Here is a 6,452-nt window from a genome sequence, read left to right on the forward strand (position 1 = left end):
GAGATTGAACAATACAGGGAGTGATCAGAGTAACAATGAGAGAGAGTGAGAGAGAGAGATTGAACAATACTGGGAGTGATCAGAGTAAAAATGAGAGATATTGAACAATAGAGGGAGTGATCTGAGTAACAATGAGAGAGAGATTGAAAGATACAGGGAGCATTCAGAGTAAAAATCAGAGAGAGAGAGAAATTGAACAATACAGGGAGATATTAAAGTAACAATCAGAGATTGAACAACACAGGGAGTGATCAGAGTAAAGACAAGAGAGAGAGATTGAACAAAACAAGGAGTGATCAGAGTAACAACGAGAGCGAGAGATTGAACAATACAGGGAGCGTTCAGAGTAACAATGAGGGATTGAACAATACAGGGAGTGATCAGAGTAACAATTAGAGAGAGAGAGTGAACAATACAGGGAGTGATCAGAGTAACAATTAGAGAGAGAGATTGAACAGTACAGGGAGCGATCAGATTACCAATGAGAGAGAGAGAGAGATTGAACAATACAGGGAGCGATCCGAGTAATAATGAGAGAGAGACCGATTGAACAATACAGGGAGCGATCAGAGTAACAATGAGAGAGAGATTGAACAATACAGGGAGTGATCAGAGTAACAATGAGAGATTGAACAGTACAGGAAGTGAAAAGAGTAACAATGAGAGAGAGAGAGATTGAACAAAACAGGGAGTGCAGAGTAACAATGTGAGAGAGAGATTGAGCAATACAGGGAGCGATCAGAGTGACAATGTGAGAGATTGAACAATACAGGGATCGATCAGAGTAACAATGAGAGAGAGAGAGAGATTGAACAATACAGGGAGTGATCAGAGTAGCAATGAGAGAGAGAGAGAGAGAGAGAGAGATTGAACAATACATGGAGTGATCAGAGTAACAATGAGAGAGAGAGATTGAACAATACAGGAAGTGAAAAGAGTAACAATGAGAGAGAGAGATTGAACAAAACAGGGAGTGATCAGAGTAACAATGAGAGAGCGTGATTAAGCCATCCAGAGAGTGATCAGAGTAACAATGAGAGAGAGATATTGAACAATACAGGGATCGATCAGAGTAACAATGAGAGAGAGAGAGTGAACAATACAGGGAGTGATCAGAGTCGCAATGAGAGAGAGAGATTGAACAGTACAGGGAGCGATCAGAGTAACAATGAGAGAGAGACTGAGCAATACAGTCAGCGATCAGGGTAACAATGAGAGAGAGAGAGATTGAACAATACAGGGAGTGATCAGAGTAACAATGAAAGAGAGAGAGATTGAACAATACAGGGAGTGATCAGAGTAACAATGAGAGAGAGAGAGACTGAGCAATACAGGGAGCGATCAGAGTAACAATGAGAGAGAGAGAGAGATTGAACAATACAGGGAGTGATCAGAGTAACAATGACAGAGAGAGATATTGAATAACACAGGGAGTGATCAGAGTAACAATGAGAGAGAGATTGAACAACACAGGGAGTGATCAGAGTAACAATGAGAGATTGAACAATACAGGAAGTGAAAAGAATAACAATGAGAGAGAGAGATTGAACAAAACAGGGAGTGATCAGAGTAACAATGTGAGAGAGAGATTGAGCGACACAGGGAGCGATCAGAGTGACAATGAGAGAGATTGAACAATACAGGGATCGATCAGAGTAACAATGAGAGAGAGAGAGAGATTGAACAATACAGGGAGTGATCAGAGTAGCAATGAGAGAGAGAGAGAGAGAGAGAGAGATTGAACAATACATGGAATGATCAGAGTAACAATGAAAGAGAGAGATTGAACAATAGAGGGAGTGATCTGAGTAACAATGAGAGAGAGATTGAAAGATACAGGGAGTGATCAGAGTAAAAATGAGAGAGAGAGAGATTGAACAATACAGGGAGTTATTCGAGTAACAATGAGAGATTGAACAATACAGGGAGTGATCTGAGTAACAATGAGAGATTGAACAATACAGGGATCGATCAGAGTAACAATGAGAGAGAGAGAGATTGAACAATACAGGGAGTGATCAGAGTAGCAATGAGAGAGAGAGAGAGAGAGATTGAACAATACATGGAGTGATCAGAGTAACAATGAGAGAGAGAGATTGAACAATAGAGGGAGTGATCTGAGTAACAATGAGAGAGAGAGAGATTGAAAAGTACAGGGAGCGATCAGAGTAACAATGAGAGAGAGACTGAGCAATACAGCCAGCGATCAGGGTAACAATGAGAGAGAGAGAGAGAGATTGAACAATACAGGGAGTGATCAGAGTAACAATGAGAGAGAGAGAGATTGAACAATACAGGGAGTGATCAGAGTAACAATGAGAGAGAGAGATTGAACAATACAGGGAGCGATCAGAGTAACAATGAAAGAGAGAGAGATTGAACAATACAGGGAGTGATCAGAGTAACAATGGGAGAGAGAGAGTCTGAGCAATACAGGGAGCGATCAGAGTAACAATGAGAGAGAGAGAGAGATTGAACAATACAGGGAGTGATCAGAGTAACAATGACAGAGAGAGATATTGAATAATACAGGTAGTGATCAGAGTAACAATGAGAGAGAGATTGAACAATACAGGGACTGATCAGAGTAACAATGAGAGAGAGAGATTGAACAATACAGGGAGTGATCAGAGTAACAATGAGAGTGAGAGATATTGAACAATACAGGGAGTGATCAGAGTAACAATGAGAGAGAGATTGAACAATACAGGGAGTGATCAGAGTAATAATGAGAGATTGAACAATACAGGAAGTGAAAAGAATAACAATGAGAGAGAGAGATTGAACAAAACAGGGAGTGATCAGAGTAACAATGTGAGAGAGAGATTGAGCAAGACAGGGAGCGATCAGAGTGACAATGAGAGAGCGTGATTAAGCCATCCAGAGAGTGATCAGAGTAACAATGAGAGAGAGATATTGAACAATACAGGAATCGATCAGAGTAACAATGAGAGAGAGAGAGAGATTGAACAATACAGGGAGTGATCAGAGTAGCAATGAGAGAGAGAGAGGGAGAGAGATTGAACAATACAGGGAGTGATCAGAGTAACAATGAGAGAGAGAGATTGAACAATAGACGGAGTGATCTGAGTAACAATGAGAGAGAGATTGAAAGATACAAGGAGTGATAAGAGTAAAAATGAGAGAGAGAGAGATTGAACAATACAGGGAGATATTAAAGTAACAATCAGAGATTGAACAACACAGGGAGTGATCAGAGTAAAGACAAGAGAGAGAGATTGAACAAAACAGGGAGTGATCAGAGTAACAATGAGAGCGAGAGATTGAACAATACAGGGAGCGATCAGAGTAACAATGAGCGAGCGTGATTAAGCCATCCAGAGAGTGATCAGAGTAACAATGAGAGAGAGATATTGAACAATACAGGGAGTGACCAGAGTAACAATGAGAGAGAGATATTGAACAAGACAGGGACTGATCAGAGTAACATTGAGAGAGATTGAACAATACAGAGCGCGATCAGAGTAACAATGAGAGAGAGAGAGAGATTGAACAATACAGGGAGCGATCCGAGTAATAATGAGAGAGAGACTGATTGAACAATACAGGGAGCGATCAGAGTAACAATGAGAGCGAGAGATTGAACAATACAGGGAGTGATCAGAGTAACAATGAGAGAGAGATTGAACAATACAGGGAGTGATCAGAGTAACAATGAGAGAGAGATTGAACAATACAGGGAGTGATCAGAGTAAAGACGAGAGATTGAACAGTACAGGAAGTGAAAAGAGTAACAATGAGAGAGAGAGATTGAACAAAACAGGGAGTGCAGAGTAACAATGTGAGAGAGAGATTGAGCAATACAGGGAGCGATCAGAGTCACAATGAGAGAGATTGAACAATACAGGGATCGATCAGAGTAACAATGAGAGAGAGAGAGAGATTGAAAAATACAGGGAGTGATCAGAGTAGCAATGAGAGAGAGAGAGAGAGAGAGAGAGAGAGAGATTGAACAATACATGGAATGATCAGAGTAACAATGAGAGAGAGAGATTGAACAATAGAGGGAGTGATCTGAGTAACAATGAGAGAGAGATTGAAAGATACAGGGAGTGATCAAAGTAACAATGAGAGAGAGAGATTGAACAATACAGGGCGTTATTAGAGTAACAATGAGAGATTGAACAATACAGGGAGTGATCAGAGTAAAGACGAGAGAGAGAGATTGAACCAAACAGGGAGTGATCAGAGTAACAATGAGAGCGATAGATTTAACAATCCAGGGAGCGATCAGAGTAACAATGAGGGATTGAACAATACAGGGAGTGATCAGAGTAACAATGAGAGAGAGAGAGTGAACAATACAGGGAGTGATCAGAGTAGCAATGAGAGAGAGAGACTGAACAGTACAGGGAGCGATCAGAGTAACAATGAGAGAGAGACTGAGCAATACAGCCAGCGATCAGGGTAACAATGAGAGAGAGAGAGATTGAACAATACAGGGAGTGATCAGAGTAACAATGAAAGAGAGAGAGATTGAACAATACAGGGAGTGATCAGAGTAACAATGAGAGAGAGAGAGACTGAGCAATACAGGGAGCGATCAGAGTAACAATGAGAGAGAGAGAGAGATTGAACAATACAGGGAGTGATCAGAGTAACAATGACAGAGAGAGATATTGAATAACACAGGTAGTGATCAGAGTAACAATGAGAGAGAGATTGAACAATACAGGGAGTGATCAGAGTAACAATGAGAGAGAGAGATTGAACAATACAGGAAGTGATCAGAGTAACAATGAGAGAGAGATTGAACAATACAGGGAGTGATCAGAGTAACAATGAGAGAGAGATTGAGCAATACAGGGAGTGATCAGAGTAACAATGAGAGAGAGATTGAACAATACAGGGAGTGATCAGAGTAACAATGAGAGATTGAACAATACAGGAAGTGAAAAGAATAACAATGAGAGAGAGAGATTGAACAAAACAGGGAGTGATCAGAGTAACAATGTGAGAGAGAGATTGAGTGACACAGGGAGCGATCAGAGTGACAATGAGAGAGATTGAACAATACAGGGATCGATCAGAGTAACAATGAGAGAGAGAGAGAGATTGAACAATACAGGGAGTGATCAGAGTAGCAATGAGAGAGAGAGAGAGAGAGAGAGAGATTGAACAATACATGGAATGATCAGAGTAACAATGAAAGAGAGAGATTGAACAATAGAGGGAGTGATCTGAGTAACAATGAGAGAGAGATTGAAAGATACAGGGAGTGATCAGAGTAAAAATGAGAGAGAGAGAGATTGAACAATACAGGGAGTTATTAGAGTAACAATGAGAGATTGAACAATACAGGGAGTGATCTGAGTAACAATGAGAGATTGAACAATACAGGGATCGATCAGAGTAACAATGAGAGAGAGAGAGATTGAACACACAGGGAGTGATCAGAGTAGCAATGAGAGAGAGACATTGAACAATACAGGGAGTTATTAGAGTAACAATGAGAGATTGAACAATACAGGGAGTGATCAGAGTAAAGACGAGAGAGAGATTGAACCAAACAGGGAGTAATCAGAGTAACAATGAGAGCGATAGATTCAACAATCCAGGGAGCGATCAGAGTAACAATGAGGGATTGAACAATACAGGGAGTGATCAGAGTAACAATGAGAGAGAGAGAGTGAACAATACAGGGAGTGATCAGAGTAGCAATGAGAGAGAGAGAGATTGAACAGTACAGGGAGCGATCAGAGTAACAATGAGAGAGAGACTGAGCAATACAGCCAGCCATCAGGGTAACAATGAGAGAGAGAGAGAGAGATTGAACAATACAGGGAGTGATCAGAGTAACAATGAGAGAGAGAGAGATTGAACAATACAGGGAGTGATCAGAGTAACAATGAGAGATAGAGATTGAACAATACAGGGAGCGATCAGAGTAACAATGAAAGAGAGAGAGATTGAACAATACAGGGAGTGATCAGAGTAACAATGGGAGAGAGAAAGTCTGAGCAATACAGGGAGCGATCAGAGTAACAATGAGAGAGAGAGAGAGATTGAACAATACAGGGAGTGATCAGAGTAACAATGACAGAGAGAGATATTGAATAATACAGGTAGTGATCAGAGTAACAATGAGAGAGAGATTGAACAATACAGGGAGTGATCAGAGTAACAATGAGAGAGAGAGATTGAACAATACAGGAAGTGATCAGAGTAACAATGAGAGTGAGAGAGATTGAACAATACAGGGAGTGATCAGAGTAATAATGAGAGATTGAACAATACAGGAAGTGAAAAGAATAACAATGAGAGAGAGAGATTGAACAAAACAAGGAGTGATCAGAGTAACAATGAGAGAGAGAGAGAGATTGAACAATACAGGGAGTGATCAGAGTAGCAATGAGAGAGAGAGAGGGAGAGAGATTGAAGAATACAGGGAGTGATCAGAGTAACAATGAGAGAGAGAGATTGAACAATAG

This window comes from Pristiophorus japonicus, chromosome 5, assembly GCF_044704955.1.
Source record: "Pristiophorus japonicus isolate sPriJap1 chromosome 5, sPriJap1.hap1, whole genome shotgun sequence".
Lineage (NCBI taxonomy): Eukaryota > Metazoa > Chordata > Chondrichthyes > Pristiophoridae > Pristiophorus > Pristiophorus japonicus.